The sequence below is a fragment of the Ambystoma mexicanum genome, unplaced genomic scaffold (genome assembly GCF_040938575.1).
Source record: "Ambystoma mexicanum isolate Mex_15411 unplaced genomic scaffold, UKY_AmexF1_1 Mex_scaf10, whole genome shotgun sequence".
In the NCBI taxonomy this organism is placed as follows: domain Eukaryota; kingdom Metazoa; phylum Chordata; class Amphibia; order Caudata; family Ambystomatidae; genus Ambystoma; species Ambystoma mexicanum.
In genome coordinates, this window is record NW_027182325.1 from 1,360,327 (window position 1) to 1,384,356 (window position 24,030).

Here is a 24,030-nt window from a genome sequence, read left to right on the forward strand (position 1 = left end):
GCTGACTAGATGCTTAAAAGTACAAAACTCACTAGGCCCAGAGCCTACGGCCACACCACACTGATTGCGCCTGATCTCGTCTGATCTCGGAAGCTAAGCAGTGTCGGGCCTCGTTAGTACCTGGATGGGAGACCGCCTGGGAATACCAGGTGCTGTAGGCTTTTTTGTGCTCCAAGTTCAGGAAGTGAGCCATTTCTCAATTGCCTTTCAAAACTGCAAGGTCTAGCTGACTAGATGCTTAAAAGTACAAAACTCACTAGGCCCAGAGCCTACGGCCACACCACACTGATTGCGCCCGATCTTGTCTGATCTCGGAAGCTAAGCAGTGTCGGGCCTAGTTAGTACCTGGATGGGAGACCACCTGGGAATACCAGGTGCTGTAGGCTTTTTTGTGCTCAAAGTTCAGGAAGTGAGCCATTTCACAATTGCCTTTCAAAACTGCAAGGTCTAGCCGACTAGATGCTTAAAAGTAAAAAACTCACTAGGCCCAGAGCCTACGGCCACACCACACTGAATGCGCCCGATCTCGGAAGCTAAGCAGGGTCAGGCCTAGTTAGTACCTGGATGGGAGACTGCCTGGGAATACCAGGTGCTGTAGGCTTTTTTGTGCTCCATGATTAGTAATTGCGCAACTTCTCAATTATTTTTCAAATTTGGTATGTTTCCAAAATAATTGTATCCCGTTTTATAGCGGAAATGTTGGACAACATCATGAGGGCTGGAGCTACCTTTTTACATAGAATTAGCATACAGGTAGTGTGTTCATGGGTAATAAATCGACTTTCACATGTAATGCAGTACAGAGAATATTGAGTCCTTCAAGAGGCATGAAAGAAAACCATTATTGTGTTGATTGTTCTCTCCACCTCCCTGCAACAGACACAGGATGGATGAATTAAAGTTATCCTACCAGACATAGGAGTCCTGAATGGGCCCACCAGTCTTATATATCTCGCCTGATCGAGCCTGATCGAGCGATGAGCGTGGTATCATGTTGCAAGTGGCTGCATGGCTTAGCTTACTAAATGCAAATGCATAAGAGTAATATTCTTAGCATTCCTAGAGCCTACGGCCACACCACACTGAATGCACCCGATCTTGACTGATCTCGGAAGTTAAGCAGTGTCAGGCCTAGTTAGTACCTGGATGGGAGACCGCCTGGGAATACCAGGTGCTGTAGGCTTTTTTGTGCTCCAAGTTCAGGAAGTGAGCCCTTTCTCAATTGCCTTTTAAAACTGCAAGGTCTAGCCGACTAGATGCTTAAAAGTACAAAACTCACTAGGCCCAGAGCCTACGGCCACACCACACTGAATGTGCCTGATCTCGTCTGATCTCAGAAGCTAAGCAGTGTCGGGCCTAGTTAGTACCTGGATGGAAGACCGCCTGGGAATACCAGGTGCTGTAGGCTTTTTTGTACTCCAAGTTCAGGAAGTGAGCCATTTCTCAATTGCCTTTCAAAACTGCAAGGTCTAGCCGACTAGATGCTTAAAAGTACAAACCTCACAAGAACCAGAGCCTACGGCCACACCACACTGAATGCGCCCGATCTCGTCTGATCTCGGAAGCTAAGCAGTGTCGGGCCTCGTTAGTACCTGGATGGGAGACCGCCTGGGAATACCAGGTGCTGTAGGCTTTTTTGTGCTCCAAGTTCAGGAAGTGAGCCATTTCTCAATTGCCTTTCAAAACTGCAAGGTCTAGCTGACTAGATGCTTAAAAGTACAAAACTCACTAGGCCCAGAGCCTACGGCCACACCACACTGATTGCGCCCGATCTCGTCTGATCTCGGAAGCTAAGCAGTGTCGGGCCTAGTTAGTACCTGGATGGGAGACCACCTGGGAATACCAGGTGCTGTAGGCTTTTTTGTGCTCCAAGTTCAGGAAGTGAGCCATTTCACAATTGCCTTTCAAAACTGCAAGGTCTAGCCGACTAGATGCTTAAAAGTACAAAACTCACTAGGCCCAGAGCCTACGGCCACACCACACTGAATGTGCCCGATCTCGGAAGCTAAGCAGGGTCAGGCCTAGTTAGTACCTGGATGGGAGACTGCCTGGGAATACCAGGTGCTGTAGGCTTTTTTGTGCTCCATGATTAGTAATTGCGCAACTTCTCAATTATTTTTCAAATTTGGTATGTTTCCAAAATAATTGTATCCCGTTTTATAGCGGAAATGTTGGACAACATCATGAGGGCTGGAGCTACCTTTTTACATAGAATTAGCATACAGGTAGTGTGTTCATGGGTAATAAATCGACTTTCACATGTAATGCAGTACAGAGAATATTGAGTCCTTCAAGAGGCATGAAAGAAAACCATTATTGTGTTGATTGTTCTCTCCACCTCCCTGCAACAGACACAGGATGGATGAATTAAAGTTATCCTACCAGACATAGGAGTCCTGAATGGGCCCACCAGTCTTATATATCTCGCCTGATCGAGCCTGATCGAGCGATGAGCGTGGTATCATGTTGCAAGTGGCTGCATGGCTTAGCTTACTAAATGCAAATGCATAAGAGTAATATTCTTAGCATTCCTAGAGCCTACGGCCACACCACACTGAATGCACCCGATCTCGTCTGATCTCGGAAGTTAAGCAGTGTCAGGCCTAGTTAGTACCTGGATGGGAGACCGCCTGGGAATACCAGGTGCTGTAGGCTTTTTTGTGCTCCAAGTTCAGGAAGTGAGCCCTTTCTCAATTGCCTTTTAAAACTGCAAGGTCTAGCCGACTAGATGCTTAAAAGTACAACACTCACTAGGCCCAGAGCCTACGGCCACACCACACTGAATGCGCCTGATCTCGTCTGATCTCAGAAGCTAAGCAGTGTCGGGCCTAGTTAGTACCTGGATGGGAGACCGCCTGGGAATACCAGGTGCTGTAGGCTTTTTTGTACTCCAAGTTCAGGAAGTGAGCCATTTCTCAATTGCCTTTCAAAACTGCAAGGTCTAGCCGAATAGATGCTTAAAAGTACAAAACTCACTAGGCCCAGAGCCTACGGCCACACCACACTGAATGCGCCCGATCTCGTCTGATCTCAGAAGCTAAGCAGTGTCGGGCCTAGTTAGTACCTGGATGGGAGACCACCTGGGAATACCAGGTGCTGTAGGCTTTTTTGTGCTCCAAGTTCAGGAAGTGAGCCATTTCACAATTGCCTTTCAAAACTGCAAGGTCTAGCCGACTAGATGCTTAAAAGTACAAACTCACTAGGCCCAGAGCCTACGGCCACACCACACTGAATGCGCCCGATCTCGGAAGCTAAGCAGGGTCGGGCCTAGTTAGTACCTGGATGGGAGACTGCCTGGGAATACCAGGTGCTGTAGGCTTTTTTTGTGCTCCATGATTAGTAATTGCGCAACTTCTCAATTATTTTTCAAATTTGGTATGTTTCCAAAATAATTGTATCCCGTTTTATAGCGGAAATGTTGGACAACATCATGAGGGCTGGAGCTACCTTTTTACATAGAATTAGCATACAGGTAGTGTGTTCATGGGTAATAAATCAACTTTCACATGTAATGCAGTACAGAGAATATTGAGTCCTTCAAGAGGCATGAAAGAAAACCATTATTGTGTTGATTGTTCTCTCCACCTCCCTGCAACAGACACAGGATGGATGAATTAAAGTTATCCTACCAGACATAGGAGTCCTGAATGGGCCCACCAGTCTTATATATCTCGCCTGATCGAGCCTGATCGAGCGATGAGCGTGGTATCATGTTGCAAGTGGCTGCATGGCTTAGCTTACTAAATGCAAATGCATAAGAGTAATATTCTTAGCATTCCTAGAGCCTACGGCCACACCACACTGAATGCACCCGATCTCGACTGATCTCGGAAGTTAAGCAGTGTCAGGCCTAGTTAGTACCTGGATGGGAGACCGCCTGGGAATACCAGGTGCTGTAGGCTTTTTTGTGCTCCAAGTTCAGGAAGTGAGCCCTTTCTCAATTGCCTTTTAAAACTGCAAGGTCTAGCCTACTAGATGCTTAAAAGTACAAAACTCACTAGGCCCAGAGCCTACGGCCACACCACACTGAATGCGCCCGATCTCGTCTGATCTCGGAAGCTAAGCAGTGTCGGGCCTCGTTAGTACCTGGATGGGAGACCGCCTGGGAATACCAGGTGCTGTAGGCTTTTTTGTGCTCCAAGTTCAGGAAGTGAGCCATTTCTCAATTGCCTTTCAAAACTGCAAGGTCTAGCTGACTAGATGCTTAAAAGTACAAAACTCACTAGGCCCAGAGCCTACGGCCACACCACACTGATTGCGCCCGATCTCGTCTGATCTCGGAAGCTAAGCAGTGTCCGGCCTAGTTAGTACCTGGATGGGAGACCACCTGGGAATACCAGGTGCTGTAGGCTTTTTTGTGCTCCAAGTTCAGGAAGTGAGCCATTTCACAATTGCCTTTCAAAACTGCAAGGTCTAGCCGACTAGATGCTTAAAAGTACAAAACTCACTAGGCCCAGAGCCTACGGCCACACCACACTGAATGTGCCCGATCTCGGAAGCTAAGCAGGGTCAGGCCTAGTTAGTACCTGGATGGGAGACTGCCTGGGAATACCAGGTGCTGTAGGCTTTTTTGTGCTCCATGATTAGTAATTGCGCAACTTCTCAATTATTTTTCAAATTTGGTATGTTTCCAAAATAATTGTATCCCGTTTTATAGCGGAAATGTTGGACAACATCATGAGGGCTATAGCTACCTTTTTACATAGAATTAGCATACAGGTAGTGTGTTCATGGGTAATAAATCGACTTTCACATGTAATGCAGTACAGAGAATATTGAGTCCTTCAAGAGGCATGAAAGAAAACCATTATTGTGTTGATTGTTCTCTCCACCTCCCTGCAACAGACACAGGATGGATGAATTAAAGTTATCCTACCAGACATAGGAGTCCTGAATGGGCCCACCAGTCTTATATATCTCGCCTGATCGAGCCTGATCGAGCGATGAGCGTGGTATCATGTTGCAAGTGGCTGCATGGCTTAGCTTACTAAATGCAAATGCATAAGAGTAATATTCTTAGCATTCCTAGAGCCTACGGCCACACCACACTGAATGCACCCGATCTCGTCTGATCTCGGAAGTTAAGCAGTGTCAGGCCTAGTTAGTACCTGGATGGGAGACCGCCTGGGAATACCAGGTGCTGTAGGCTTTTTTGTGCTCCAAGTTCAGGAAGTGAGCCCTTTCTCAATTGCCTTTTAAAACTGCAAGGTCTAGCCGACTAGATGCTTAAAAGTACAACACTCACTAGGCCCAGAGCCTACGGCCACACCACACTGAATGCGCCTGATCTCGTCTGATCTCAGAAGCTAAGCAGTGTCGGGCCTAGTTAGTACCTGGATGGGAGACCGCCTGTTTTTTGTACTCCAAGTTCAGGAAGTGAGCCATTTCTCAATTGCCTTTCAAAACTGCAAGGTCTAGCCGACTAGATGCTTAAAAGTACAAAACTCACTAGGCCCAGAGCCTACGGCCACACCACACTGAATGCGCCCGATCTCGTCTGATCTCGGAAGCTAAGCAGTGTCGGGCCTAGTTAGTACCTGGATGGGAGACCACCTGGGAATACCAGGTGCTGTAGGCTTTTTTGTGCTCCAAGTTCAGGAAGTGAGCCATTTCACAATTGCCTTTCAAAACTGCAAGGTCTAGCCGACTAGATGCTTAAAAGTACAAACTCACTAGGCCCAGAGCCTACGGCCACACCACACTGAATGCGCCCGATCTCGGAAGCTAAGCAGGGTCGGGCCTAGTTAGTACCTGGATGGGAGACTGCCTGGGAATACCAGGTGCTGTAGGCTTTTTTTGTGCTCCATGATTAGTAATTGCGCAACTTCTCAATTATTTTTCAAATTTGGTATGTTTCCAAAATAATTGTATCCCGTTTTATAGCGGAAATGTTGGACAACATCATGAGGGCTGGAGCTACCTTTTTACATAGAATTAGCATACAGGTAGTGTGTTCATGGGTAATAAATCAACTTTCACATGTAATGCAGTACAGAGAATATTGAGTCCTTCAAGAGGCATGAAAGAAAACCATTATTGTGTTGATTGTTCTCTCCACCTCCCTGCAACAGACACAGGATGGATGAATTAAAGTTATCCTACCAGACATAGGAGTCCTGAATGGGCCCACCAGTCTTATATATCTCGCCTGATCGAGCCTGATCGAGCGATGAGCGTGGTATCATGTTGCAAGTGGCTGCATGGCTTAGCTTACTAAATGCAAATGCATAAGAGTAATATTCTTAGCATTCCTAGAGCCTACGGCCACACCACACTGAATGCACCCGATCTCGACTGATCTCGGAAGTTAAGCAGTGTCAGGCCTAGTTAGTACCTGGATGGGAGACCGCCTGGGAATACCAGGTGCTGTAGGCTTTTTTGTGCTCCAAGTTCAGGAAGTGAGCCCTTTCTCAATTGCCTTTTAAAACTGCAAGGTCTAGCCTACTAGATGCTTAAAAGTACAAAACTCACTAGGCCCAGAGCCTACGGCCACACCACACTGAATGCGCCCGATCTCGTCTGATCTCGGAAGCTAAGCAGTGTCGGGCCTCGTTAGTACCTGGATGGGAGACCGCCTGGGAATACCAGGTGCTGTAGGCTTTTTTGTGCTCCAAGTTCAGGAAGTGAGCCATTTCTCAATTGCCTTTCAAAACTGCAAGGTCTAGCTGACTAGATGCTTAAAAGTACAAAACTCACTAGGCCCAGAGCCTACGGCCACACCACACTGATTGCGCCCGATCTCGTCTGATCTCGGAAGCTAAGCAGTGTCCGGCCTAGTTAGTACCTGGATGGGAGACCACCTGGGAATACCAGGTGCTGTAGGCTTTTTTGTGCTCCAAGTTCAGGAAGTGAGCCATTTCACAATTGCCTTTCAAAACTGCAAGGTCTAGCCGACTAGATGCTTAAAAGTACAAAACTCACTAGGCCCAGAGCCTACGGCCACACCACACTGAATGTGCCCGATCTCGGAAGCTAAGCAGGGTCAGGCCTAGTTAGTACCTGGATGGGAGACTGCCTGGGAATACCAGGTGCTGTAGGCTTTTTTGTGCTCCATGATTAGTAATTGCGCAACTTCTCAATTATTTTTCAAATTTGGTATGTTTCCAAAATAATTGTATCCCGTTTTATAGCGGAAATGTTGGACAACATCATGAGGGCTATAGCTACCTTTTTACATAGAATTAGCATACAGGTAGTGTGTTCATGGGTAATAAATCGACTTTCACATGTAATGCAGTACAGAGAATATTGAGTCCTTCAAGAGGCATGAAAGAAAACCATTATTGTGTTGATTGTTCTCTCCACCTCCCTGCAACAGACACAGGATGGATGAATTAAAGTTATCCTACCAGACATAGGAGTCCTGAATGGGCCCACCAGTCTTATATATCTCGCCTGATCGAGCCTGATCGAGCGATGAGCGTGGTATCATGTTGCAAGTGGCTGCATGGCTTAGCTTACTAAATGCAAATGCATAAGAGTAATATTCTTAGCATTCCTAGAGCCTACGGCCACACCACACTGAATGCACCCGATCTCGTCTGATCTCGGAAGTTAAGCAGTGTCAGGCCTAGTTAGTACCTGGATGGGAGACCGCCTGGGAATACCAGGTGCTGTAGGCTTTTTTGTGCTCCAAGTTCAGGAAGTGAGCCCTTTCTCAATTGCCTTTTAAAACTGCAAGGTCTAGCCGACTAGATGCTTAAAAGTACAACACTCACTAGGCCCAGAGCCTACGGCCACACCACACTGAATGCGCCTGATCTCGTCTGATCTCAGAAGCTAAGCAGTGTCGGGCCTAGTTAGTACCTGGATGGGAGACCGCCTGGGAATACCAGGTGCTGTAGGCTTTTTTGTACTCCAAGTTCAGGAAGTGAGCCATTTCTCAATTGCCTTTCAAAACTGCAAGGTCTAGCCGACTAGATGCTTAAAAGTACAAAACTCACTAGGCCCAGAGCCTACGGCCACACCACACTGAATGCGCCCGATCTCGTCTGATCTCGGAAGCTAAGCAGTGTCGGGCCTAGTTAGTACCTGGATGGGAGACCACCTGGGAATACCAGGTGCTGTAGGCTTTTTTGTGCTCCAAGTTCAGGAAGTGAGCCATTTCACAATTGCCTTTCAAAACTGCAAGGTCTAGCCGACTAGATGCTTAAAAGTACAAACTCACTAGGCCCAGAGCCTACGGCCACACCACACTGAATGCGCCCGATCTCGGAAGCTAAGCAGGGTCGGGCCTAGTTAGTACCTGGATGGGAGACTGCCTGGGAATACCAGGTGCTGTAGGCTTTTTTTGTGCTCCATGATTAGTAATTGCGCAACTTCTCAATTATTTTTCAAATTTGGTATGTTTCCAAAATAATTGTATCCCGTTTTATAGCGGAAATGTTGGACAACATCATGAGGGCTGGAGCTACCTTTTTACATAGAATTAGCATACAGGTAGTGTGTTCATGGGTAATAAATCAACTTTCACATGTAATGCAGTACAGAGAATATTGAGTCCTTCAAGAGGCATGAAAGAAAACCATTATTGTGTTGATTGTTCTCTCCACCTCCCTGCAACAGACACAGGATGGATGAATTAAAGTTATCCTACCAGACATAGGAGTCCTGAATGGGCCCACCAGTCTTATATATCTCGCCTGATCGAGCCTGATCGAGCGATGAGCGTGGTATCATGTTGCTAGTGGCTGCATGGCTTATCTTACTAAATGCAAATGCATAAGAGTAATATTCTTAGCATTCCTAGAGCCTACGGCCACACCACACTGAATGCACCCGATCTCGACTGATCTCAGAAGTTAAGCAGTGTCAGGCCTAGTTAGTGCCTGGGAATACCAGGTGCTGTAGGCTTTTTTGTGCTCCAAGTTCAGGAAGTGAGCCCTTTCTCAATTGCCTTTTAAAACTGCAAGGTCTAGCCGACTAGATGCTTAAAAGTACAAAACTCACTAGGCCTAGAGCCTACGGCCACACCACACTGAATGTGCCTGATCTCGTCTGATCTCAGAAGCTAAGCAGTGTCGGGCCTAGTTAGTACCTGGATGGAAGACCGCCTGGGAATACCAGGTGCTGTAGGCTTTTTTGTACTCCAAGTTCAGGAAGTGAGCCATTTCTCAATTGCCTTTCAAAACTGCAAGGTCTAGCCGACTAGATGCTTAAAAGTACAAAACTCACAAGAACCAGAGCCTACGGCCACACCACACTGAATGCGCCCGATCTCGTCTGATCTCGGAAGCTAAGCAGTGTCGGGCCTCGTTAGTACCTGGATGGGAGACCGCCTGGGAATACCAGGTGCTGTAGGCTTTTTTGTGCTCCAAGTTCAGGAAGTGAGCCATTTCTCAATTGCCTTTCAAAACTGCAAGGTCTAGCTGACTAGATGCTTAAAAGTACAAAACTCACTAGGCCCAGAGCCTACGGCCACACCACACTGATTGCGCCCGATCTCGTCTGATCTCGGAAGCTAAGCAGTGTCGGGCCTAGTTAGTACCTGGATGGGAGACCACCTGGGAATACCAGGTGCTGTAGGCTTTTTTGTGCTCCAAGTTCAGGAAGTGAGCCATTTCACAATTGCCTTTCAAAACTGCAAGGTCTAGCCGACTAGATGCTTAAAAGTACAAAACTCACTAGGCCCAGAGCCTACGGCCACACCACACTGAATGTGCCCGATCTCGGAAGCTAAGCAGGGTCAGGCCTAGTTAGTACCTGGATGGGAGACTGCCTGGGAATACCAGGTGCTGTAGGCTTTTTTGTGCTCCATGATTAGTAATTGCGCAACTTCTCAATTATTTTTCAAATTTGGTATGTTTCCAAAATAATTGTATCCCGTTTTATAGCGGAAATGTTGGACAACATCATGAAGGCTGGAGCTACCTTTTTACATAGAATTAGCATACAGGTAGTGTGTTCATGGGTAATAAATCGACTTTCACATGTAATGCAGTACAGAGAATATTGAGTCCTTCAAGAGGCATGAAAGAAAACCATTATTGTGTTGATTGTTCTCTCCACCTCCCTGCAACAGACACAGGATGGATGAATTAAAGTTATCCTACCAGACATAGGAGTCCTGAATGGGCCCACCAGTCTTATATATCTCGCCTGATCGAGCCTGATCGAGCGATGAGCGTGGTATCATGTTGCAAGTGGCTGCATGGCTTAGCTTACTAAATGCAAATGCATAAGAGTAATATTCTTAGCATTCCTAGAGCCTACGGCCACACCACACTGAATGCACCCGATCTCGTCTGATCTCAGAAGTTAAGCAGTGTCAGGCCTAGTTAGTACCTGGATGGGAGACCGCCTGGGAATACCAGGTGCTGTAGGCTTTTTTGTGCTCCAAGTTCAGGAAGTGAGCCCTTTCTCAATTGCCTTTTAAAACTGCAAGGTCTAGCCGACTAGATGCTTAAAAGTACAACACTCACTAGGCCCAGAGCCTACGGCCACACCACACTGAATGCGCCTGATCTCGTCTGATCTCAGAAGCTAAGCAGTGTCGGGCCTAGTTAGTACCTGGATGGGAGACCGCCTGGGAATACCAGGTGCTGTAGGCTTTTTTGTACTCCAAGTTCAGGAAGTGAGCCATTTCTCAATTGCCTTTCAAAACTGCAAGGTCTAGCCGACTAGATGCTTAAAAGTACAAAACTCACTAGGCCCAGAGCCTACGGCCACACCACACTGAATGCGCCCCATCTCGTCTGATCTCGGAAGCTAAGCAGTGTCGGGCCTAGTTAGTACCTGGATGGGAGACCACCTGGGAATACCAGGTGCTGTAGGCTTTTTTGTGCTCCAAGTTCAGGAAGTGAGCCATTTCTCAATTGCCTTTCAAAATTGCAAGGTCTAGCTGACTAGATGCTTAAAAGTACAAAACTCACTAGGCCCAGAGCCTACGGCCACACCACACTGATTGCGCCCGATCTCGTCTGATCTCGGAAGCTAAGCAGTGTCGGGCCTCGTTAGTACCTGGATGGGAGACCGCCTGGGAATACCAGGTGCTGTAGGCTTTTTTGTGCTCCAAGTTCAGGAAGTGAGCCATTTCTCAATTGCCTTTCAAAACTGCAAGGTCTAGCTGACTAGATGCTTAAAAGTACAAAACTCACTAGGCCCAGAGCCTACGGCCACACCACACTGATTGCGCCCGATCTCGTCTGATCTCGGAAGCTAAGCAGTGTCGGGCCTAGTTAGTACCTGGATGGGAGACCACCTGGGAATACCAGGTGCTGTAGGCTTTTTTGTGCTCCAAGTTCAGGAAGTGAGCCATTTCACAATTGCCTTTCAAAACTGCAAGGTCTAGCCGACTAGATGCTTAAAAGTACAAAACTCACTAGGCCCAGAGCCTACGGCCACACCACACTGAATGCGCCCGATCTCGGAAGCTAAGCAGGGTCAAGCCTAGTTAGTACCTGGATGGGAGACTGCCTGGGAATACCAGGTGCTGTAGGCTTTTTTGTGCTCCATGATTAGTAATTGCGCAACTTCTCAATTATTTTTCAAATTTGGTATGTTTCCAAAATAATTGTATCCCGTTTTATAGCGGAAATGTTGGACAACATCATGAGGGCTGGAGCTACCTTTTTACATAGAATTAGCATACAGGTAGTGTGTTCATGGGTAATAAATCGACTTTCACATGTAATGCAGTACAGAGAATATTGAGTCCTTCAAGAGGCATGAAAGAAAACCATTATTGTGTTGATTGTTCTCTCCACCTCCCTGCAACAGACACAGGATGGATGAATTAAAGTTATCCTACCAGACATAGGAGTCCTGAATGGGCCCACCAGTCTTATATATCTCGCCTGATCGAGCCTGATCGAGCGATGAGCGTGGTATCATGTTGCAAGTGGCTGCATGGCTTAGCTTACTAAATGCAAATGCATAAGAGTAATATTCTTAGCATTCCTAGAGCCTACCGCCACACCACACTGAATGCACCCGATCTCGACTGATCTCGGAAGTTAAGCAGTGTCAGGCCTAGTTAGTACCTGGATGGGAGACCGCCTGGGAATACCAGGTGCTGTAGGCTTTTTTGTGCTCCAAGTTCAGGAAGTGAGCCCTTTCTCAATTGCCTTTTAAAACTGCAAGGTCTAGCCGACTAGATGCTTAAAAGTACAAAACTCACTAGGCCCAGAGCCTACGGCCACACCACACTGAATGTGCCCGATCTCGGAAGCTAAGCAGGGTCAGGCCTAGTTAGTACCTGGATGGGAGACTGCCTGGGAATACCAGGTGCTGTAGGCTTTTTTGTGCTCCATGATTAGTAATTGCGCAACTTCTCAATTATTTTTCAAATTTGGTATGTTTCCAAAATAATTGTATCCCGTTTTATAGCGGAAATGTTGGACAACATCATGAGGGCTGGAGCTACCTTTTTACATAGAATTAGCATACAGGTAGTGTGTTCATGGGTAATAAATCGACTTTCACATGTAATGCAGTACAGAGAATATTGAGTCCTTCAAGAGGCATGAAAGAAAACCATTATTGTGTTGATTGTTCTCTCCACCTCCCTGCAACAGACACAGGATGGATGAATTAAAGTTATCCTACCAGACATAGGAGTCCTGAATGGGCCCACCAGTCTTATATATCTCGCCTGATCGAGCCTGATCGAGCGATGAGCGTGGTATCATGTTGCAAGTGGCTGCATGGCTTAGCTTACTAAATGCAAATGCATAAGAGTAATATTCTTAGCATTCCTAGAGCCTACGGCCACACCACACTGAATGCACCCGATCTCGACTGATCTTGGAAGTTAAGCAGTGTCAGGCCTAGTTAGTACCTGGATGGGAGACCGCCTGGGAATACCAGGTGCTGTAGGCTTTTTTGTGCTCCAAGTTCAGGAAGTGAGCCCTTTCTCAATTGCCTTTTAAAACTGCAAGGTCTAGCCGACTAGATGCTTAAAAGTACAAAACTCACTAGGCCCAGAGCCTACGGCCACACCACACTGAATGTGCCTGATCTCGTCTGATCTCAGAAGCTAAGCAGTGTCGGGCCTAGTTAGTACCTGGATGGAAGACCGCCTGGGAATACCAGGTGCTGTAGGCTTTTTTGTACTCCAAGTTCAGGAAGTGAGCCATTTCTCAATTGCCTTTCAAAACTGCAAGGTCTAGCCGACTAGATGCTTAAAAGTACAAAACTCACAAGAACCAGAGCCTACGGCCACACCACACTGAATGCGCCCGATCTCGTCTGATCTCGGAAGCTAAGCAGTGTCGGGCCTCGTTAGTACCTGGATGGGAGACCGCCTGGGAATACCAGGTGCTGTAGGCTTTTTTGTGCTCCAAGTTCAGGAAGTGAGCCATTTCTCAATTGCCTTTCAAAACTGCAAGGTCTAGCTGACTAGATGCTTAAAAGTACAAAACTCACTAAGCCCAGAGCCTACGGCCACACCACACTGATTGCGCCCGATCTCGTCTGATCTCGGAAGCTAAGCAGTGTCGGGCCTAGTTAGTACCTGGATGGGAGACCACCTGGGAATACCAGGTGCTGTAGGCTTTTTTGTGCTCCAAGTTCAGGAAGTGAGCCATTTCACAATTGCCTTTCAAAACTGCAAGGTCTAGCCGACTAGATGCTTAAAAGTACAAAACTCACTAGGCCCAGAGCCTACGGCCACACCACACTGAATGTGCCCGATCTCGGAAGCTAAGCAGGATCAGGCCTAGTTAGTACCTGGATGGGAGACTGCCTGGGAATACCAGGTGCTGTAGGCTTTTTTGTGCTCCATGATTAGTAATTGCGCAACTTCTCAATTATTTTTCAAATTTGGTATGTTTCCAAAATAATTGTATCCCGTTTTATAGCGGAAATGTTGGACAACATCATGAGGGCTGGAGCTACCTTTTTACATAGAATTAGCATACAGGTAGTGTGTTCATGGGTAATAAATCGACTTTCACATGTAATGCAGTACAGAGAATATTGAGTCCTTCAAGAGGCATGAAAGAAAACCATTATTGTGTTGATTGTTCTCTCCACCTCCCTGCAACAGACACAGGATGGATGAATTAAAGTTATCCTACCAGACATAGGAGTAATGAATGGGCCCACCAGTCTTATATATCTCGCCTGATCGAGCCTGATCGAGCGATGAGCGTGGTATCATGTTGCAAGTGGCTGCATGGCTTAGCTTACTAAATGCAAATGCATAAGAGTAATATTCTTAGCATTCCTAGAGCCTACGGCCACACCACACTGAATGCACCCGATCTCGACTGATCTCAGAAGTTAAGCAGTGTCAGGCCTAGTTAGTACCTGGATGGGAGACCGCCTGGGAATACCAGGTGCTGTAGGCTTTTTTGTGCTCCAAGTTCAGGAAGTGAGCCCTTTCTCAATTGCCTTTTAAAACTGCAAGGTCTAGCCGACTAGATGCTTAAAAGTACAAAACTCACTAGGCCCAGAGCCTACGGCCACACCACACTGAATGTGCCTGATCTCGTCTGATCTCAGAAGCTAAGCAGTGTCGGGCCTAGTTAGTACCTGGATGGAAGACCGCCTGGGAATACCAGGTGCTGTAGGCTTTTTTGTACTCCAAGTTCAGGAAGTGAGCCATTTCTCAATTGCCTTTCAAAACTGCAAGGTCTAGCCGACTAGATGCTTAAAAGTACAAAACTCACAAGAACCAGAGCCTACGGCCACACCACACTGAATGCGCCCGATCTCGTCTGATCTCGGAAGCTAAGCAGTGTCGGGCCTCGTTAGTACCTGGATGGGAGACCGCCTGGGAATACCAGGTGCTGTAGGCTTTTTTGTGCTCCAAGTTCAGGAAGTGAGCCATTTCTCAATTGCCTTTCAAAATTGCAAGGTCTAGCTGACTAGATGCTTAAAAGTACAAAACTCACTAGGCCCAGAGCCTACGGCCACACCACACTGATTGCGCCCGATCTCGTCTGATCTCGGAAGCTAAGCAGTGTCGGGCCTCGTTAGTACCTGGATGGGAGACCGCCTGGGAATACCAGGTGCTGTAGGCTTTTTTGTGCTCCAAGTTCAGGAAGTGAGCCATTTCTCAATTGCCTTTCAAAACTGCAAGGTCTAGCTGACTAGTTGCTTAAAAGTACAAAACTCACTAGGCCCAGAGCCTACGGCCACACCACACTGATTGCGCCCGATCTTGTCTGATCTCGGAAGCTAAGCAGTGTTGGGCCTAGTTAGTACCTGGATGGGAGACCACCTGGAAATACCAGGTGCTGTAGGCTTTTTTGTGCTCCAAGTTCAGGAAGTGAGCCATTTCACAATTGCCTTTCAAAACTGCAAGGTCTAGCCGACTAGATGCTTAAAAGTACAAAACTCACTAGGCCCAGAGCCTACGGCCACACCACACTGAATGCGCCCGATCTCGGAAGCTAAGCAGGGTCAGGCCTAGTTAGTACCTGGATGGGAGACTGCCTGGGAATACCAGGTGCTGTAGGCTTTTTTGTGCTCCATGATTAGTAATTGCGCAACTTCTCAATTATTTTTCAAATTTGGTATGTTTCCAAAATAATTGTATCCCGTTTTATAGCGGAAATGTTGGACAACATCATGAGGGCTGGAGCTACCTTTTTACATAGAATTAGCATACAGGTAGTGTGTTCATGGGTAATAAATCGACTTTCACATGTAATGCAGTACAGAGAATATTGAGTCCTTCAAGAGGCATGAAAGAAAACCATTATTGTGTTGATTGTTCTCTCCACCTCCCTGCAACAGACACAGGATGGATGAATTAAAGTTATCCTACCAGACATAGGAGTCCTGAATGGGCCCACCAGTCTTATATATCTCGCCTGATCGAGCCTGATCGAGCGATGAGCGTGGTATCATGTTGCAAGTGGCTGCATGGCTTAGCTTACTAAATGCAAATGCATAAGAGTAATATTCTTAGCATTCCTAGAGCCTACGGCCACACCACACTGAATGCACCCGATCTCGACTGATCTCGGAAGTTAAGCAGTGTCAGGCCTAGTTAGTACCTGGATGGGAGACCGCCTGGGAATACCAGGTGCTGTAGGCTTTTTTGTGCTCCAAGTTCAGGAAGTGAGCCCTTTCTCAATTGCCTTTTAAAACTGCAAGGTCTAGCCGACTAGATGCTTAAAAGTACAACACTCACTAGGCCCAGAGCCTACGGCCACACCACACTGAATGCGCCCGATCTCATCTGATCTCGGAAGCTAAGCAGTGTCGGGCCTAGTTAGTACCTGGATGGGAGACCACCTGGGAATACCAGGTGCTGTAGGCTTTTTTGTGCTCCAAGTTCAGGAAGTGAGCCATTTCACAATTGCCTTTCAAAACTGCAAGGTCTAGCCGACTAGATGCTTAAAAGTACAAACTCACTAGGCCCAGAGCCTACGGCCACACCACACTGAATGCGCCCGATCTCGGTAGCTAAGCAGGGTCGGGCCTAGTTAGTACCTGGATGGGAGACCGCCTGGGAATACCAGGTGCTGTAGGCTTTTTTGTGCTCCAAGTTCAGGAAGTGAGCCATTTCTCAATTGCCTTTCAAAATTGCAAGGTCTAGCTGACTAGATGCTTAAAAGTACAAAACTCACTAGGCCCAGAGCCTACGGCCACACCACACTGATTGCGCCCGATCTCGTCTGATCTCGGAAGCTAAGCAGTGTCGGGCCTCGTTAGTACCTGGATGGGAGACCGCCTGGGAATACCAGGTGCTGTAGGCTTTTTTGTGCTCCAAGTTCAGGAAGTGAGCCATTTCTCAATTGCCTTTCAAAACTGCAAGGTCTAGCTGACTAGATGCTTAAAAGTACAAAACTCACTAGGCCCAGAGCCTACGGCCACACCACACTGATTGCGCCCGATCTCGTCTGATCTCGGAAGCTAAGCAGTGTCGGGCCTAGTTAGTACCTGGATGGGAGACCACCTGGGAATACCACCTGGGAATACCAGGTGCTGTAGGCTTTTTTGTGCTCCAAGTTCAGGAAGTGAGCCATTTCACAATTGCCTTTCAAAACTGCAAGGTCTAGCCGACTAGATGCTTAAAAGTACAAAACTCACTAGGCCCAGAGCCTACGGCCACACCACACTGAATGCGCCCGATCTCGGAAGCTAAGCAGGGTCAGGCCTAGTTAGTACCTGGATGGGAGACTGCCTGGGAATACCAGGTGCTGTAGGCTTTTTTGTGCTCCATGATTAGTAATTGCGCAACTTCTCAATTATTTTTCAAATTTGGTATGTTTCCAAAATAATTGTATCCCGTTTTATAGCGGAAATGTTGGACAACATCATGAGGGCTGGAGCTACCTTTTTACATAGAATTAGCATACAGGTAGTGTGTTCATGGGTAATAAATCGACTTTCACATGTAATGCAGTACAGAGAATATTGAGTCCTTCAAGAGGCATGAAAGAAAACCATTATTGTGTTGATTGTTCTCTCCACCTCCCTGCAACAGACACAGGATGGATGAATTAAAGTTATCCTACCAGACATAGGAGTCCTGAATGGGCCCACCAGTCTTATATATCTCGCCTGATCGAGCCTGATCGAGCGATGAGCGTGGTATCATGTTGCAAGTGGCTGCATGGCTTAGCTTACTAAATGCAAATGCATAAGAGTAATATTCTTAGCATTCCTAGAGCCTACGGCCACACCACACTGAATGCACCCGATCTCGACTGATCTCGGAAGTTAAGCAGTGTCAGGCCTAGTTAGTACCTGGATGGGAGACCGCCTGGGAATACCAGGTGCTGTAGGCTTTTTTGTGCTCCAAGTTCAGGAAGTGAGCCCTTTCTCAATTGCCTTTTAAAACTGCAAGGTCTAGCCGACTAGATGCTTAAAAGTACAAAACTCACTAGGCCCAGAGCCTACGGCCACACCACACTGAATGTGCCCGATCTCGGAAGCTAAGCAGGGTCAGGCCTAGTTAGTACCTGGATGGGAGACTGCCTGGGAATACCAGGTGCTGTAGGCTTTTTTGTGCTCCATGATTAGTAATTGCGCAACTTCTCAATTATTTTTCAAATTTGGTATGTTTCCAAAATAATTGTATCCCGTTTTATAGCGGAAATGTTGGACAACATCATGAGGGCTGGAGCTACCTTTTTACATAGAATTAGCATACAGGTAGTGTGTTCATGGGTAATAAATCGACTTTCACATGTAATGCAGTACAGAGAATATTGAGTCCTTCAAGAGGCATGAAAGAAAACCATTATTGTGTTGATTGTTCTCTCCACCTCCCTGCAACAGACACAGGATGGATGAATTAAAGTTATCCTACCAGACATAGGAGTCCTGAATGGGCCCACCAGTCTTATATATCTCGCCTGATCGAGCCTGATCGAGCGATGAGCGTGGTATCATGTTGCAAGTGGCTGCATGGCTTAGCTTACTAAATGCAAATGCATAAGAGTAATATTCTTAGCATTCCTAGAGCCTACGGCCACACCACACTGAATGCACCCGATCTCGTCTGATCTCGGAAGTTAAGCAGTGTCAGGCCTAGTTAGTACCTGGATGGGAGACCGCCTGGGAATACCAGGTGCTGTAGGCTTTTTTGTGCTCCAAGTTCAGGAAGTGAGCCCTTTCTCAATTGCCTTTTAAAACTGCAAGGTCTAGCCGACTAGATGCTTAAAAGTACAACACTCACTAGGCCCAGAGCCTACGGCCACACCACACTGAATGCGCCCGATCTCGTCTGATCTCGGAAGCTAAGCAGTGTCGGGCCTAGTTAGTACCTGGATGGGAGACCACCTGGGAATACCAGGTGCTGTAGGCTTTTTTGTGCTCCAAGTTCAGGAAGTGAGCCATTTCACAATTGCCTTTCAAAACTGCAAGGTCTAGCCGACTAGATGCTTAAAAGTACAAACTCACTAGGCCCAGAGCCTACGGCCACACCACACTGAATGCGCCCGATCTCGGTAGCTAAGCAGGGTCGGGCCTAGTTAGTACCTGGATGGGAGACCGCCTGGGAATACCAGGTGCTGTAGGCTTTTTTGTGCTCCAAGTTCAGGAAGTGAGCCATTTCTCAATTGCCTTTCAAAATTGCAAGGTCTAGCTGACTAGATGCTTAAAAGTACAAAACTCACTAGGCCCAGAGCCTACGGCCACACCACACTGATTGCGCCCGATCTCGTCTGATCTCGGAAGCTAAGCAGTGTCGGGCCTCGTTAGTACCTGGATGGGAGACCGCCTGGGAATACCAGGTGCTGTAGGCTTTTTTGTGCTCCAAGTTCAGGAAGTGAGCCATTTCTCAATTGCCTTTCAAAACTGCAAGGTCTAGCTGACTAGATGCTTAAAAGTACAAAACTCACTAGGCCCAGAGCCTACGGCCACACCACACTGATTGCGCCCGATCTCGTCTGATCTCGGAAGCTAAGCAGTGTCGGGCCTAGTTAGTACCTGGATGGGAGACCACCTGGGAATACCAGGTGCTGTAGGCTTTTTTGTGCTCCAAGTTCAGGAAGTGAGCCATTTCACAATTGCCTTTCAAAACTGCAAGGTCTAGCCGACTAGATGCTTAAAAGTACAAAACTCACTAGGCCCAGAGCCTACGGCCACACCACACTGAATGCGCCCGATCTCGGAAGCTAAGCAGGGTCAGGCCTAGTTAGTACCTGGATGGGAGACTGCCTGGGAATACCAGGTGCTGTAGGCTTTTTTGTGCTCCATGATTAGTAATTGCGCAACTTCTCAATTATTTTTCAAATTTGGTATGTTTCCAAAATAATTGTATCCCGTTTTATAGCGGAAATGTTGGACAACATCATGAGGGCTGGAGCTACCTTTTTACATAGAATTAGCATACAGGTAGTGTGTTCATGGGTAATAAATCGACTTTCACATGTAATGCAGTACAGAGAATATTGAGTCCTTCAAGAGGCATGAAAGAAAACCATTATTGTGTTGATTGTTCTCTCCACCTCCCTGCAACAGACACAGGATGGATGAATTAAAGTTATCCTACCAGACATAGGAGTCCTGAATGGGCCCACCAGTCTTATATATCTCGCCTGATCGAGCCTGATCGAGCGATGAGCGTGGTATCATGTTGCAAGTGGCTGCATGGCTTAGCTTACTAAATGCAAATGCATAAGAGTAATATTCTTAGCATTCCTAGAGCCTACGGCCACACCACACTGAATGCACCCGATCTCGACTGATCTCAGAAGTTAAGCAGTGTCAGGCCTAGTTAGTACCTGGATGGGAGACCGCCTGGGAATACCAGGTGCTGTAGGCTTTTTTGTGCTCCAAGTTCAGGAAGTGAGCCCTTTCTCAATTGCCTTTTAAAACTGCAAGGTCTAGCCGACTAGATGCTTAAAAGTACAAAACTCACTAGGCCCAGAGCCTACGGCCACACCACACTGAATGTGCCTGATCTCGTCTGATCTCAGAAGCTAAGCAGTGTCGGGCCTAGTTAGTACCTGGATGGAAGACCGCCTGGGAATACCAGGTGCTGTAGGCTTTTTTGTACTCCAAGTTCAGGAAGTGAGCCATTTCTCAATTGCCTTTCAAAACTGCAAGGTCTAGCCGACTAGATGCTTAAAAGTACAAAACTCACAAGAACCAGAGCCTACGGCCACACCACACTGAATGCGCCCGATCTCGTCTGATCTCGGAAGCTAAGCAGTGTCGGGCCTCGTTAGTACCTGGATGGGAGACCGCCTGGGAATACCAGGTGCTGTAGGCTTTTTTGTGCTCCAAGTTCAGGAAGTGAGCCATTTCTCAATTGCCTTTCAAAATTGCAAGGTCTAGCTGACTAGATGCTTAAAAGTACAAAACTCACTAGGCCCAGAGCCTACGGCCACACCACACTGATTGCGCCCGATCTCGTCTGATCTCGGAAGCTAAGCAGTGTCGGGCCTCGTTAGTACCTGGATGGGAGACCGCCTGGGAATACCAGGTGCTGTAGGCTTTTTTGTGCTCCAAGTTCAGGAAGTGAGACATTTCTCAATTGCCTTTCAAAACTGCAAGGTCTAGCTGACTAGATGCTTAAAAGTACAAAACTCACTAGGCCCAGAGCCTACGGCCACACCACACTGATTGCGCCCGATCTTGTCTGATCTCGGAAGCTAAGCAGTGTTGGGCCTAGTTAGTACCTGGATGGGAGACCACCTGGAAATACCAGGTGCTGTAGGCTTTTTTGTGCTCCAAGTTCAGGAAGTGAGCCATTTCACAATTGCCTTTCAAAACTGCAAGGTCTAGCCGACTAGATGCTTAAAAGTACAAAACTCACTAGGCCCAGAGCCTACGGCCACACCACACTGAATGCGCCCGATCTCGGAAGCTAAGCAGGGTCAGGCCTAGTTAGTACCTGGATGGGAGACTGCCTGGGAATACCAGGTGCTGTAGGCTTTTTTGTGCTCCATGATTAGTAATTGCGCAACTTCTCAATTATTTTTCAAATTTGGTATGTTTCCAAAATAATTGTATCCCGTTTTATAGCGGAAATGTTGGACAACATCATGAGGGCTGGAGCTACCTTTTTACATAGAATTAGCATACAGGTAGTGTGTTCATGGGTAATAAATCGACTTTCACATGTAATGCAGTACAGAGAATATTGAGTCCTTCAAGAGGCATGAAAGAAAACCATTATTGTGTTGATTGTTCTCTCCACCTCCCTGCAACAGACACAGGATGGATGAATTAAAGTTATCCTACCAGACATAGGAGTCCTGAATGGGCCCACCAGTCTTATATATCTCGCCTGATCGAGCCTGATCGAGCGATGAGCGTGGTATCATGTTGCAAGTGGCTGCATGGCTTAGCTTACTAAATGCAAATGCATAAGAGTAATATTCTTAGCATTCCTAGAGCCTACGGCCACACCACACTGAATGCACCCGATCTCGACTGATCTCGGAAGTTAAGCAGTGTCAGGCCTAGTTAGTACCTGGATGGGAGACTGCCTGGGAATACCAGGTGCTGTAGGCTTTTTTGTGCTCCAAGTTCAGGAAGTGAGCCCTTTCTCAATTGCCTTTTAAAACTGCAAGGTCTAGCCGACTAGATGCTTAAAAGTACAACACTCACTAGGCCCAGAGCCTACGGCCACACCACACTGAATGCGCCCGATCTCGTCTGATCTCGGAAGCTAAGCAGTGTCGGGCCTAGTTAGTACCTGGATGGGAGACCACCTGGGAATACCAGGTGCTGTAGGCTTTTTTGTGCTCCAAGTTCAGGAAGTGAGCCATTTCACAATTGCCTTTCAAAACTGCAAGGTCTAGCCGACTAGATGCTTAAAAGTACAAACTCACTAGGCCCAGAGCCTACGGCCACACCACACTGAATGCGCCCGATCTCGGTAGCTAAGCAGGGTCGGGCCTAGTTAGTACCTGGATGGGAGACCGCCTGGGAATACCAGGTGCTGTAGGCTTTTTTGTGCTCCAAGTTCAGGAAGTGAGCCATTTCTCAATTGCCTTTCAAAATTGCAAGGTCTAGCTGACTAGATGCTTAAAAGTACAAAACTCACTAGGCCCAGAGCCTACGGCCACACCACACTGATTGCGCCCGATCTCCTCTGATCTCGGAAGCTAAGCAGTGTCGGGCCTCGTTAGTACCTGGATGGGAGACCGCCTGGGAATACCAGGTGCTGTAGGCTTTTTTGTGCTCCAAGTTCAGGAAGTGAGCCATTTCTCAATTGCCTTTCAAAACTGCAAGGTCTAGCTGACTAGATGCTTAAAAGTACAAAACTCACTAGGACCAGAGCCTACGGCCACACCACACTGATTGCGCCCGATCTCGTCTGATCTCGGAAGCTAAGCAGTGTCGGGCCTAGTTAGTACCTGGATGGGAGACCACCTGGGAATACCAGGTGCTGTAGGCTTTTTTGTGCTCCAAGTTCAGGAAGTGAGCCATTTCACAATTGCCTTTCAAAACTGCAAGGTCTAGCCGACTAGATGCTTAAAAGTACAAAACTCACTAGGCCCAGAGCCTACGGCCACACCACACTGAATGCGCCCGATCTCGGAAGCTAAGCAGGGTCAGGCCTAGTTAGTACCTGGATGGGAGACTGCCTGGGAATACCAGGTGCTGTAGGCTTTTTTGTGCTCCATGATTAGTAATTGCGCAACTTCTCAATTATTTTTCAAATTTGGTATGTTTCCAAAATAATTGTATCCCGTTTTATAGCGGAAATGTTGGACAACATCATGAGGGCTGGAGCTACCTTTTTACATAGAATTAGCATACAGGTAGTGTGTTCATGGGTAATAAATCGACTTTCACATGTAATGCAGTACAGAGAATATTGAGTCCTTCAAGAGGCATGAAAGAAAACCATTATTGTGTTGATTGTTCTCTCCACCTCCCTGCAACAGACACAGGATGGATGAATTAAAGTTATCCTACCAGACATAGGAGTCCTGAATGGGCCCACCAGTCTTATATATCTCGCCTGATCGAGCCTGATCGAGCGATGAGCGTGGTATCATGTTGCAAGTGGCTGCATGGCTTAGCTTACTAAATGCAAATGCATAAGAGTAATATTCTTAGCATTCCTAGAGCCTACGGCCACACCACACTGAATGCACCTGATCTCGGAAGTTAAGCAGTGTCAGGCCTAGTTAGTACCTGGATGGGAGACCGCCTGGGAATACCAGGTGCTGTAGGCTTTTTTGTGCTCCAAGTTCAGGAAGTGAGCCCTTTCTCAATTGCCTTTTAAAACTGCAAGGTCTAGCCGACTAGATGCTTAAAAGTACAACACTCACTAGGCCCAGAGCCTACGGCCACACCACACTGAATGCGCCCGATCTCGTCTGATCTCGGAAGCTAAGCAGTGTCGGGCCTAGTTAGTACCTGGATGGGAGACCACCTGGGAATACCAGGTGCTGTAGGCTTTTTTGTGCTCCAAGTTCAGGAAGTGAGCCATTTCACAATTGCCTTTCAAAACTGCAAGGTCTAGCCGACTAGATGCTTAAAAGTACAAACTCACTAGGCCCAGAGCCTACGGCCACACCACACTGAATGCGCCCGATCTCGGTAGCTAAGCAGGGTCGGGCCTAGTTAGTACCTGGATGGGAGACCGCCTGGGAATACCAGGTGCTGTAGGCTTTTTTGTGCTCCAAGTTCAGGAAGTGAGCCATTTCTCAATTGCCTTTC

At 47.2% G+C, this 24,030-nt stretch overlaps 56 non-coding genes and 23 pseudogenes across 56 annotated transcripts; all 79 read left to right on the top strand.

Moving 5' to 3' along the window:
• Positions 1–42: 42 nt before the first annotated feature.
• LOC138541039 (5S ribosomal RNA) lies at positions 43–161 on the top strand. Its single transcript, XR_011289058.1, has one exon. It is a non-coding gene; the product is annotated as a 5S ribosomal RNA (ribosomal RNA).
• Positions 162–267: 106 nt separating this feature from the next.
• LOC138537743 (5S ribosomal RNA) lies at positions 268–386 on the top strand. The gene has a single exon (XR_011285869.1). It is a non-coding gene; the product is annotated as a 5S ribosomal RNA (ribosomal RNA).
• A 106-nt stretch (positions 387–492) lies between these two features.
• Positions 493–601, top strand: LOC138545015 (5S ribosomal RNA; annotated as a pseudogene).
• Positions 602–1,064: 463 nt separating this feature from the next.
• On the top strand, positions 1,065–1,183 carry LOC138542071 (5S ribosomal RNA). Its single transcript, XR_011290060.1, has one exon. It is a non-coding gene; the product is annotated as a 5S ribosomal RNA (ribosomal RNA).
• A 106-nt stretch (positions 1,184–1,289) lies between these two features.
• On the top strand, positions 1,290–1,408 carry LOC138539724 (5S ribosomal RNA). The gene has a single exon (XR_011287789.1). It is a non-coding gene; the product is annotated as a 5S ribosomal RNA (ribosomal RNA).
• Positions 1,409–1,514: 106 nt separating this feature from the next.
• On the top strand, positions 1,515–1,633 carry LOC138550051 (5S ribosomal RNA). The gene has a single exon (XR_011293815.1). It is a non-coding gene; the product is annotated as a 5S ribosomal RNA (ribosomal RNA).
• Positions 1,634–1,739: 106 nt separating this feature from the next.
• LOC138547736 (5S ribosomal RNA) lies at positions 1,740–1,858 on the top strand. The gene has a single exon (XR_011291566.1). It is a non-coding gene; the product is annotated as a 5S ribosomal RNA (ribosomal RNA).
• Positions 1,859–1,964: 106 nt separating this feature from the next.
• LOC138546204 (5S ribosomal RNA) lies at positions 1,965–2,073 on the top strand (annotated as a pseudogene).
• A 463-nt stretch (positions 2,074–2,536) lies between these two features.
• On the top strand, positions 2,537–2,655 carry LOC138548914 (5S ribosomal RNA). The gene has a single exon (XR_011292706.1). It is a non-coding gene; the product is annotated as a 5S ribosomal RNA (ribosomal RNA).
• A 106-nt stretch (positions 2,656–2,761) lies between these two features.
• On the top strand, positions 2,762–2,880 carry LOC138540610 (5S ribosomal RNA). Its single transcript, XR_011288652.1, has one exon. It is a non-coding gene; the product is annotated as a 5S ribosomal RNA (ribosomal RNA).
• Positions 2,881–2,986: 106 nt separating this feature from the next.
• On the top strand, positions 2,987–3,105 carry LOC138537176 (5S ribosomal RNA). Its single transcript, XR_011285320.1, has one exon. It is a non-coding gene; the product is annotated as a 5S ribosomal RNA (ribosomal RNA).
• Positions 3,106–3,210: 105 nt separating this feature from the next.
• On the top strand, positions 3,211–3,319 carry LOC138543425 (5S ribosomal RNA; annotated as a pseudogene).
• Positions 3,320–3,783: 464 nt separating this feature from the next.
• Positions 3,784–3,902, top strand: LOC138538482 (5S ribosomal RNA). The gene has a single exon (XR_011286580.1). It is a non-coding gene; the product is annotated as a 5S ribosomal RNA (ribosomal RNA).
• Positions 3,903–4,008: 106 nt separating this feature from the next.
• On the top strand, positions 4,009–4,127 carry LOC138550052 (5S ribosomal RNA). Its single transcript, XR_011293816.1, has one exon. It is a non-coding gene; the product is annotated as a 5S ribosomal RNA (ribosomal RNA).
• Positions 4,128–4,233: 106 nt separating this feature from the next.
• On the top strand, positions 4,234–4,352 carry LOC138541261 (5S ribosomal RNA). Its single transcript, XR_011289271.1, has one exon. It is a non-coding gene; the product is annotated as a 5S ribosomal RNA (ribosomal RNA).
• Positions 4,353–4,458: 106 nt separating this feature from the next.
• On the top strand, positions 4,459–4,567 carry LOC138546205 (5S ribosomal RNA; annotated as a pseudogene).
• Positions 4,568–5,030: 463 nt separating this feature from the next.
• On the top strand, positions 5,031–5,149 carry LOC138548916 (5S ribosomal RNA). Its single transcript, XR_011292708.1, has one exon. It is a non-coding gene; the product is annotated as a 5S ribosomal RNA (ribosomal RNA).
• Positions 5,150–5,459: 310 nt separating this feature from the next.
• On the top strand, positions 5,460–5,578 carry LOC138548323 (5S ribosomal RNA). The gene has a single exon (XR_011292129.1). It is a non-coding gene; the product is annotated as a 5S ribosomal RNA (ribosomal RNA).
• A 105-nt stretch (positions 5,579–5,683) lies between these two features.
• Positions 5,684–5,792, top strand: LOC138543426 (5S ribosomal RNA; annotated as a pseudogene).
• A 464-nt stretch (positions 5,793–6,256) lies between these two features.
• On the top strand, positions 6,257–6,375 carry LOC138538484 (5S ribosomal RNA). Its single transcript, XR_011286581.1, has one exon. It is a non-coding gene; the product is annotated as a 5S ribosomal RNA (ribosomal RNA).
• A 106-nt stretch (positions 6,376–6,481) lies between these two features.
• On the top strand, positions 6,482–6,600 carry LOC138550053 (5S ribosomal RNA). Its single transcript, XR_011293817.1, has one exon. It is a non-coding gene; the product is annotated as a 5S ribosomal RNA (ribosomal RNA).
• Positions 6,601–6,706: 106 nt separating this feature from the next.
• Positions 6,707–6,825, top strand: LOC138541262 (5S ribosomal RNA). Its single transcript, XR_011289272.1, has one exon. It is a non-coding gene; the product is annotated as a 5S ribosomal RNA (ribosomal RNA).
• Positions 6,826–6,931: 106 nt separating this feature from the next.
• LOC138546206 (5S ribosomal RNA) lies at positions 6,932–7,040 on the top strand (annotated as a pseudogene).
• Positions 7,041–7,503: 463 nt separating this feature from the next.
• On the top strand, positions 7,504–7,622 carry LOC138548917 (5S ribosomal RNA). Its single transcript, XR_011292709.1, has one exon. It is a non-coding gene; the product is annotated as a 5S ribosomal RNA (ribosomal RNA).
• A 106-nt stretch (positions 7,623–7,728) lies between these two features.
• On the top strand, positions 7,729–7,847 carry LOC138540621 (5S ribosomal RNA). The gene has a single exon (XR_011288663.1). It is a non-coding gene; the product is annotated as a 5S ribosomal RNA (ribosomal RNA).
• Positions 7,848–7,953: 106 nt separating this feature from the next.
• Positions 7,954–8,072, top strand: LOC138548334 (5S ribosomal RNA). The gene has a single exon (XR_011292140.1). It is a non-coding gene; the product is annotated as a 5S ribosomal RNA (ribosomal RNA).
• Positions 8,073–8,177: 105 nt separating this feature from the next.
• Positions 8,178–8,286, top strand: LOC138543427 (5S ribosomal RNA; annotated as a pseudogene).
• Positions 8,287–8,959: 673 nt separating this feature from the next.
• Positions 8,960–9,078, top strand: LOC138539725 (5S ribosomal RNA). Its single transcript, XR_011287790.1, has one exon. It is a non-coding gene; the product is annotated as a 5S ribosomal RNA (ribosomal RNA).
• A 106-nt stretch (positions 9,079–9,184) lies between these two features.
• Positions 9,185–9,303, top strand: LOC138550054 (5S ribosomal RNA). The gene has a single exon (XR_011293818.1). It is a non-coding gene; the product is annotated as a 5S ribosomal RNA (ribosomal RNA).
• Positions 9,304–9,409: 106 nt separating this feature from the next.
• On the top strand, positions 9,410–9,528 carry LOC138547737 (5S ribosomal RNA). Its single transcript, XR_011291567.1, has one exon. It is a non-coding gene; the product is annotated as a 5S ribosomal RNA (ribosomal RNA).
• A 106-nt stretch (positions 9,529–9,634) lies between these two features.
• LOC138546207 (5S ribosomal RNA) lies at positions 9,635–9,743 on the top strand (annotated as a pseudogene).
• A 463-nt stretch (positions 9,744–10,206) lies between these two features.
• LOC138540701 (5S ribosomal RNA) lies at positions 10,207–10,325 on the top strand. The gene has a single exon (XR_011288738.1). It is a non-coding gene; the product is annotated as a 5S ribosomal RNA (ribosomal RNA).
• A 106-nt stretch (positions 10,326–10,431) lies between these two features.
• LOC138540633 (5S ribosomal RNA) lies at positions 10,432–10,550 on the top strand. Its single transcript, XR_011288674.1, has one exon. It is a non-coding gene; the product is annotated as a 5S ribosomal RNA (ribosomal RNA).
• Positions 10,551–10,656: 106 nt separating this feature from the next.
• On the top strand, positions 10,657–10,775 carry LOC138541122 (5S ribosomal RNA). Its single transcript, XR_011289137.1, has one exon. It is a non-coding gene; the product is annotated as a 5S ribosomal RNA (ribosomal RNA).
• Positions 10,776–10,881: 106 nt separating this feature from the next.
• On the top strand, positions 10,882–11,000 carry LOC138536985 (5S ribosomal RNA). Its single transcript, XR_011285138.1, has one exon. It is a non-coding gene; the product is annotated as a 5S ribosomal RNA (ribosomal RNA).
• A 106-nt stretch (positions 11,001–11,106) lies between these two features.
• Positions 11,107–11,225, top strand: LOC138547738 (5S ribosomal RNA). The gene has a single exon (XR_011291568.1). It is a non-coding gene; the product is annotated as a 5S ribosomal RNA (ribosomal RNA).
• Positions 11,226–11,331: 106 nt separating this feature from the next.
• Positions 11,332–11,440, top strand: LOC138547010 (5S ribosomal RNA; annotated as a pseudogene).
• A 463-nt stretch (positions 11,441–11,903) lies between these two features.
• LOC138542289 (5S ribosomal RNA) lies at positions 11,904–12,022 on the top strand. Its single transcript, XR_011290276.1, has one exon. It is a non-coding gene; the product is annotated as a 5S ribosomal RNA (ribosomal RNA).
• Positions 12,023–12,128: 106 nt separating this feature from the next.
• On the top strand, positions 12,129–12,237 carry LOC138546208 (5S ribosomal RNA; annotated as a pseudogene).
• Positions 12,238–12,700: 463 nt separating this feature from the next.
• Positions 12,701–12,819, top strand: LOC138541956 (5S ribosomal RNA). Its single transcript, XR_011289948.1, has one exon. It is a non-coding gene; the product is annotated as a 5S ribosomal RNA (ribosomal RNA).
• Positions 12,820–12,925: 106 nt separating this feature from the next.
• On the top strand, positions 12,926–13,044 carry LOC138539726 (5S ribosomal RNA). Its single transcript, XR_011287791.1, has one exon. It is a non-coding gene; the product is annotated as a 5S ribosomal RNA (ribosomal RNA).
• Positions 13,045–13,150: 106 nt separating this feature from the next.
• LOC138550055 (5S ribosomal RNA) lies at positions 13,151–13,269 on the top strand. The gene has a single exon (XR_011293819.1). It is a non-coding gene; the product is annotated as a 5S ribosomal RNA (ribosomal RNA).
• Positions 13,270–13,375: 106 nt separating this feature from the next.
• Positions 13,376–13,494, top strand: LOC138547739 (5S ribosomal RNA). The gene has a single exon (XR_011291569.1). It is a non-coding gene; the product is annotated as a 5S ribosomal RNA (ribosomal RNA).
• Positions 13,495–13,600: 106 nt separating this feature from the next.
• LOC138547059 (5S ribosomal RNA) lies at positions 13,601–13,709 on the top strand (annotated as a pseudogene).
• Positions 13,710–14,172: 463 nt separating this feature from the next.
• LOC138542188 (5S ribosomal RNA) lies at positions 14,173–14,291 on the top strand. The gene has a single exon (XR_011290175.1). It is a non-coding gene; the product is annotated as a 5S ribosomal RNA (ribosomal RNA).
• Positions 14,292–14,397: 106 nt separating this feature from the next.
• On the top strand, positions 14,398–14,516 carry LOC138539727 (5S ribosomal RNA). Its single transcript, XR_011287792.1, has one exon. It is a non-coding gene; the product is annotated as a 5S ribosomal RNA (ribosomal RNA).
• A 106-nt stretch (positions 14,517–14,622) lies between these two features.
• LOC138550056 (5S ribosomal RNA) lies at positions 14,623–14,741 on the top strand. Its single transcript, XR_011293820.1, has one exon. It is a non-coding gene; the product is annotated as a 5S ribosomal RNA (ribosomal RNA).
• A 106-nt stretch (positions 14,742–14,847) lies between these two features.
• Positions 14,848–14,966, top strand: LOC138536986 (5S ribosomal RNA). Its single transcript, XR_011285139.1, has one exon. It is a non-coding gene; the product is annotated as a 5S ribosomal RNA (ribosomal RNA).
• Positions 14,967–15,072: 106 nt separating this feature from the next.
• On the top strand, positions 15,073–15,191 carry LOC138541620 (5S ribosomal RNA). Its single transcript, XR_011289622.1, has one exon. It is a non-coding gene; the product is annotated as a 5S ribosomal RNA (ribosomal RNA).
• Positions 15,192–15,297: 106 nt separating this feature from the next.
• Positions 15,298–15,406, top strand: LOC138545016 (5S ribosomal RNA; annotated as a pseudogene).
• A 463-nt stretch (positions 15,407–15,869) lies between these two features.
• Positions 15,870–15,988, top strand: LOC138538485 (5S ribosomal RNA). The gene has a single exon (XR_011286582.1). It is a non-coding gene; the product is annotated as a 5S ribosomal RNA (ribosomal RNA).
• Positions 15,989–16,094: 106 nt separating this feature from the next.
• On the top strand, positions 16,095–16,213 carry LOC138537307 (5S ribosomal RNA). Its single transcript, XR_011285447.1, has one exon. It is a non-coding gene; the product is annotated as a 5S ribosomal RNA (ribosomal RNA).
• A 105-nt stretch (positions 16,214–16,318) lies between these two features.
• On the top strand, positions 16,319–16,427 carry LOC138543085 (5S ribosomal RNA; annotated as a pseudogene).
• Positions 16,428–16,533: 106 nt separating this feature from the next.
• On the top strand, positions 16,534–16,652 carry LOC138536988 (5S ribosomal RNA). The gene has a single exon (XR_011285141.1). It is a non-coding gene; the product is annotated as a 5S ribosomal RNA (ribosomal RNA).
• A 106-nt stretch (positions 16,653–16,758) lies between these two features.
• LOC138542538 (5S ribosomal RNA) lies at positions 16,759–16,890 on the top strand (annotated as a pseudogene).
• Positions 16,891–16,996: 106 nt separating this feature from the next.
• On the top strand, positions 16,997–17,105 carry LOC138545017 (5S ribosomal RNA; annotated as a pseudogene).
• Positions 17,106–17,568: 463 nt separating this feature from the next.
• On the top strand, positions 17,569–17,687 carry LOC138538486 (5S ribosomal RNA). Its single transcript, XR_011286583.1, has one exon. It is a non-coding gene; the product is annotated as a 5S ribosomal RNA (ribosomal RNA).
• A 106-nt stretch (positions 17,688–17,793) lies between these two features.
• On the top strand, positions 17,794–17,902 carry LOC138546209 (5S ribosomal RNA; annotated as a pseudogene).
• A 463-nt stretch (positions 17,903–18,365) lies between these two features.
• LOC138548918 (5S ribosomal RNA) lies at positions 18,366–18,484 on the top strand. The gene has a single exon (XR_011292710.1). It is a non-coding gene; the product is annotated as a 5S ribosomal RNA (ribosomal RNA).
• Positions 18,485–18,590: 106 nt separating this feature from the next.
• On the top strand, positions 18,591–18,709 carry LOC138548345 (5S ribosomal RNA). Its single transcript, XR_011292151.1, has one exon. It is a non-coding gene; the product is annotated as a 5S ribosomal RNA (ribosomal RNA).
• A 105-nt stretch (positions 18,710–18,814) lies between these two features.
• LOC138543086 (5S ribosomal RNA) lies at positions 18,815–18,923 on the top strand (annotated as a pseudogene).
• A 106-nt stretch (positions 18,924–19,029) lies between these two features.
• LOC138536989 (5S ribosomal RNA) lies at positions 19,030–19,148 on the top strand. Its single transcript, XR_011285142.1, has one exon. It is a non-coding gene; the product is annotated as a 5S ribosomal RNA (ribosomal RNA).
• Positions 19,149–19,254: 106 nt separating this feature from the next.
• Positions 19,255–19,373, top strand: LOC138547741 (5S ribosomal RNA). Its single transcript, XR_011291571.1, has one exon. It is a non-coding gene; the product is annotated as a 5S ribosomal RNA (ribosomal RNA).
• A 106-nt stretch (positions 19,374–19,479) lies between these two features.
• LOC138545018 (5S ribosomal RNA) lies at positions 19,480–19,588 on the top strand (annotated as a pseudogene).
• Positions 19,589–20,051: 463 nt separating this feature from the next.
• On the top strand, positions 20,052–20,170 carry LOC138542189 (5S ribosomal RNA). Its single transcript, XR_011290176.1, has one exon. It is a non-coding gene; the product is annotated as a 5S ribosomal RNA (ribosomal RNA).
• Positions 20,171–20,276: 106 nt separating this feature from the next.
• Positions 20,277–20,395, top strand: LOC138539728 (5S ribosomal RNA). Its single transcript, XR_011287793.1, has one exon. It is a non-coding gene; the product is annotated as a 5S ribosomal RNA (ribosomal RNA).
• A 106-nt stretch (positions 20,396–20,501) lies between these two features.
• Positions 20,502–20,620, top strand: LOC138550058 (5S ribosomal RNA). The gene has a single exon (XR_011293822.1). It is a non-coding gene; the product is annotated as a 5S ribosomal RNA (ribosomal RNA).
• Positions 20,621–20,726: 106 nt separating this feature from the next.
• LOC138536990 (5S ribosomal RNA) lies at positions 20,727–20,845 on the top strand. The gene has a single exon (XR_011285143.1). It is a non-coding gene; the product is annotated as a 5S ribosomal RNA (ribosomal RNA).
• A 106-nt stretch (positions 20,846–20,951) lies between these two features.
• Positions 20,952–21,070, top strand: LOC138541621 (5S ribosomal RNA). The gene has a single exon (XR_011289623.1). It is a non-coding gene; the product is annotated as a 5S ribosomal RNA (ribosomal RNA).
• A 106-nt stretch (positions 21,071–21,176) lies between these two features.
• Positions 21,177–21,285, top strand: LOC138545019 (5S ribosomal RNA; annotated as a pseudogene).
• Positions 21,286–21,748: 463 nt separating this feature from the next.
• Positions 21,749–21,867, top strand: LOC138541749 (5S ribosomal RNA). The gene has a single exon (XR_011289748.1). It is a non-coding gene; the product is annotated as a 5S ribosomal RNA (ribosomal RNA).
• Positions 21,868–21,973: 106 nt separating this feature from the next.
• On the top strand, positions 21,974–22,092 carry LOC138548357 (5S ribosomal RNA). Its single transcript, XR_011292162.1, has one exon. It is a non-coding gene; the product is annotated as a 5S ribosomal RNA (ribosomal RNA).
• Positions 22,093–22,197: 105 nt separating this feature from the next.
• On the top strand, positions 22,198–22,306 carry LOC138543087 (5S ribosomal RNA; annotated as a pseudogene).
• Positions 22,307–22,412: 106 nt separating this feature from the next.
• On the top strand, positions 22,413–22,531 carry LOC138540922 (5S ribosomal RNA). The gene has a single exon (XR_011288946.1). It is a non-coding gene; the product is annotated as a 5S ribosomal RNA (ribosomal RNA).
• A 106-nt stretch (positions 22,532–22,637) lies between these two features.
• Positions 22,638–22,756, top strand: LOC138547742 (5S ribosomal RNA). The gene has a single exon (XR_011291572.1). It is a non-coding gene; the product is annotated as a 5S ribosomal RNA (ribosomal RNA).
• A 106-nt stretch (positions 22,757–22,862) lies between these two features.
• On the top strand, positions 22,863–22,971 carry LOC138545020 (5S ribosomal RNA; annotated as a pseudogene).
• A 463-nt stretch (positions 22,972–23,434) lies between these two features.
• Positions 23,435–23,543, top strand: LOC138543005 (5S ribosomal RNA; annotated as a pseudogene).
• A 106-nt stretch (positions 23,544–23,649) lies between these two features.
• Positions 23,650–23,768, top strand: LOC138548369 (5S ribosomal RNA). Its single transcript, XR_011292174.1, has one exon. It is a non-coding gene; the product is annotated as a 5S ribosomal RNA (ribosomal RNA).
• Positions 23,769–23,873: 105 nt separating this feature from the next.
• Positions 23,874–23,982, top strand: LOC138543088 (5S ribosomal RNA; annotated as a pseudogene).
• Positions 23,983–24,030: the final 48 nt, after the last annotated feature.